Source organism: Sapajus apella, unplaced genomic scaffold (assembly GCF_009761245.1).
Source record: "Sapajus apella isolate SASKATOON/1434 unplaced genomic scaffold, GSC_monkey_1.0 scaffold7, whole genome shotgun sequence".
Lineage (NCBI taxonomy): Eukaryota > Metazoa > Chordata > Mammalia > Primates > Cebidae > Sapajus > Sapajus apella.
The window spans coordinates 3561680-3565383 of NW_022436947.1; the positions used below are offsets into that span (position 1 = coordinate 3561680).

Below are 3704 nucleotides of genomic sequence, written 5' to 3' on the forward strand. Positions count from 1 at the left end.
TTGGGAGTCTGAGGAAGGAGGTTCTCTTGAGCTCAGGAGGTCAAGGCTGCAGTGAGCTGTGATTATGCCACTGAACTTCAGCCTGGTTGATAGAGTCAGCCCCTGTCTCATAAATAAATAAATTTTTAAAATATTTTAAATATTATTTTCAGAATGACATCAGCAAGATGACAGAATAAGAGTTTCTGGTCCTTACACTCCTATTGAAGCAGTAAGTTAACAACCATCTATAGATGAGGATACCTTCACAAAAGTAACATGAACATAAACAAAATAAATTTCACTGATAAGGGTAAAGAAATGGACAGATATAGAATATACCAGACTGGTATAATCATAAGAAGTTTTAGGTAAGCCTTATGATAACCCCCCCACCCCACACACTCACACCCCTGTAGTAGATACAAAAAAGATAAAAAGAATCAAAGTATATGACTACAAGAGAACTACAAAATAGAAAACAACAAAATAGCAACAGTAAGTCCTCAACTATCAATAATTACTTAAATGTAGACAGATTAACCAGTGAGAGTTGGGTGGAGTGGCTCACGCCTGTAATCCCAGCACTTTGGGAGGTTGAGGTGGGTGGATCACCTGAGGTCAGGAGTTCCAGACCAGCCTGACCAACATGGTGAAACTACATCTCTACTAAATACAAAAAAATTAGCTGGGTATGGTGGCATACACCTGTAATCCCAGCTACTTGGGAGACTGAGGCAGGAGAATTGCTTAATCCTGGGAGGTGGAGGTTGCAGTGAGCCGAGATTGCAGCATTGCACTCCAGTCTGGAAAACAAGAGCAAAACACCATCTCAAAAAAAAAAAAAAAAAAAAAAAAATTAACCAATGAAAAGAGATAGAGTGGCTGAGTAGAATAGAAAGTATGATCTAACTATATGCTGTCTACAAGATCCTCACTTAAGATTTAAGGACATACAAGGATAAAGACAAGAAAGCTACAAAACAGAAAACAAGATCTTCACTTTAGATTTAAGGACACCCGAGGATAAAAGTGAGGGATGAGAAAAGGTATTCCATGACAACAGTAACTGAAAGGGAGCAGAGGTGGCTATTCTTACATCATACAAAATAGACTCTAAGTAAAATGACTGTCACAAGTGATAAAGTTATTATATAATTATAAAAAGGTTAATTCAGTAGAAAGAAATAATTATAAATACACATGCACCCAACAGCAAACCGTCTAAATATATAAAGCAAAAATTGATAGATCTTAAGGGAAAATAGCAATACAGTAATTGCAGGAGACACAAATATCCCACTTACAACAATAGACAGATCATCCAGACAGAAAATCAATACAGACGCCAGGACAGTGGCTCACACCTGTAATCCCGGCACTCTGAGAGGCCAAGGTGGGTGGATCACCTGAGGTCGGGAGTTCAAGACCAGACTGACCAACATGGAGAAATCCTGTCTCTACTAAAAGTATAAAATTGGCCTGGCATGGTGGCACATACCTGGAATCCCAGCTACTCAGGAGGCTGAGGCAGGAGAATTGCTTGAACCCTGGAGGCAGAGGTTGCAGTAAGCCAAGATTACACCATTGCACTCCAGCCTGGGCAACAAGAGCAAAGCTCCATCTCAAAAAAGAAAAAGAAAAAAGAAAAGAAGAAAGAAAATCCATAGAGGAACAGCAGACTTATGTAGCGTAAAGACCAATGGACCTAAAAGACGTGTAGACTATTCCACCCAATTTTTCAGAATATAGATTTTTCTAACTAAAAAGAATCATAAGGAACTACAAAGACCAATTATGTGCCAACAAATTGGATGACCTAAAAGATAGATTCTACCAAGAATGGATTAAGAAGAAATAGCCTAAACAGACCAATAACAAATAAGATTGTCAGTAAGCAGAAGATTGTCAGTAAGATTATACACCATGATCAAATAGGATTTATTGCTGGGAAGCAAGGGTGGTTCAATATACACAAATCAATCAATGTGATATGCCACATTAACAGAACAAAGAAGAAACAGCACATAATCATCTGAGCAAATGCAGAAAAAGCACTTGAAAAAATTCAATACCTCTCATGACCAAGAAAATCTCTCAACAAATTAGACATAGAAGGAACTTAATGTAATACAAACCACAATAGATAAGTCCATAGCTAATATTGTACTCAATGGTGAAAAAGCATTTCCTCTAAGATTTGAAATAAGGCATAGATGCCCATTATCACAACTTCTATTCAACATGATACTCGAAGTCCTAGATAGAACAGTTAGGCAAATCAATACATAAATAAATCATTCAAATCAGAAAGAAATAAGTTAAATTACCTGTTTGCAGATGACATAATCTTTTATGTAGGAAACCCTATAGACTTCAACAAAAAGCTGTTAGAACTAAGAAAAAAATGCAACAAAGTTACAGGATACAAGTTCAATATGTTGAAATCAGTTGTGCTTCTATCCATTACAATGAATTATGCAAAAAGAAAATTAAGAGAATCCCATTTATAATAACATCAAAAAGAAAAATACTTAAGAATAAATTTTTTTTTTTTTTTTTTTTAGGACAGGGTCTCACTCTATCACCCAGGCTGGAAAGCAGTGGCTCATTCATGACTCACTGCAGCCTCAGTCTCCTGGCCTCAAGTGATCCTCCTACCTCAGCCTCCTGGACTTTAGGCACTTGCCACTATGCTGGGCTGATGTTTGTATTTTTTGTAGAGACACAGTTTTGCCATGTTGCCCAGGCTGGTCTCAAACTCCTAGGCTCAAGCTGTCCTCCTGCTTCAGCTCTCCAAGTGCTGGGATCACAGGTGTGAGCCACTCCAGCTGACGCTTTGTGATTTCAAAATATATTACACTCTTTTATCAAGTACCTGCCAGTAGGGGCCACATTTGCACTAAAATCCTGAAGAAGGTGGCCTGGGTCATCATTAAGAAGTATACCTGGGCAATGACTTCTACATGAACGAGTATGTGTGCAGGAAGATCACCATTACTCCCAGCAAGGAGCTCTGCAGCAAGATAGCAGGCTATATCACACATCTGATGAAGCAGATTCAGAGGCCCAGATTCACAGGTTTCTCCATCAAGCTGCAGGAGGAGGAGGAGGAGAGAGAGAAGTAATTATGTTCCTGAGGTCTCAGTCCTGGATCAGGAAGTCATTAAAGTAGATGCTGACACTAAGGAAATGCTGAAGTTTTTGGGTTTTGGTAGTGTGCCCAACTCCAGGTCACTCAGCCTGTAATTGGGATGAATTCTAAAACACCATGTGGAACCGTATGAATCTTTCTGTTGTGCTATTTGCTTGGCGCAAAAGTAATCATGGTTTTCACCACTACTTTTAATTATGTGAGTTATTAAATTGTTGCCATTACTTTTACACTTGGTCTTAGCCAAATGGCCGAGTAGCGATGCCATTATTTTAACGGCAAAAATTGCGATTACTTTTGCACCAACCTAACTTAATATTTTCCTTAAATCTGGAGGCTGGGTACAGTGGCTTATGCCTGTAATCCCAGCTACTCAGGAGTCTGAGGCAAGAGGATCACTTGAGCCAAGGAATGTGAAGATATAGTGAGCTATGATTACACAACTGTACTCTAGCCTAGCCAACAGAGAAAGACCTGGTCTCTAAAATTAATTAATCTAGGACAACAGCCAAATACACACACACACACACACACACACACACACACACACACACACGTATATTTGGATTGG

General features: G+C 38.9%; 1 pseudogene; it reads left to right on the forward strand.

Annotated features, from left to right (window-relative positions):
- The first annotated feature begins 258 nt into the window (after positions 1-258).
- Positions 259-3440, forward strand: LOC116550045 (annotated as a pseudogene).
- Positions 3441-3704: the final 264 nt, after the last annotated feature.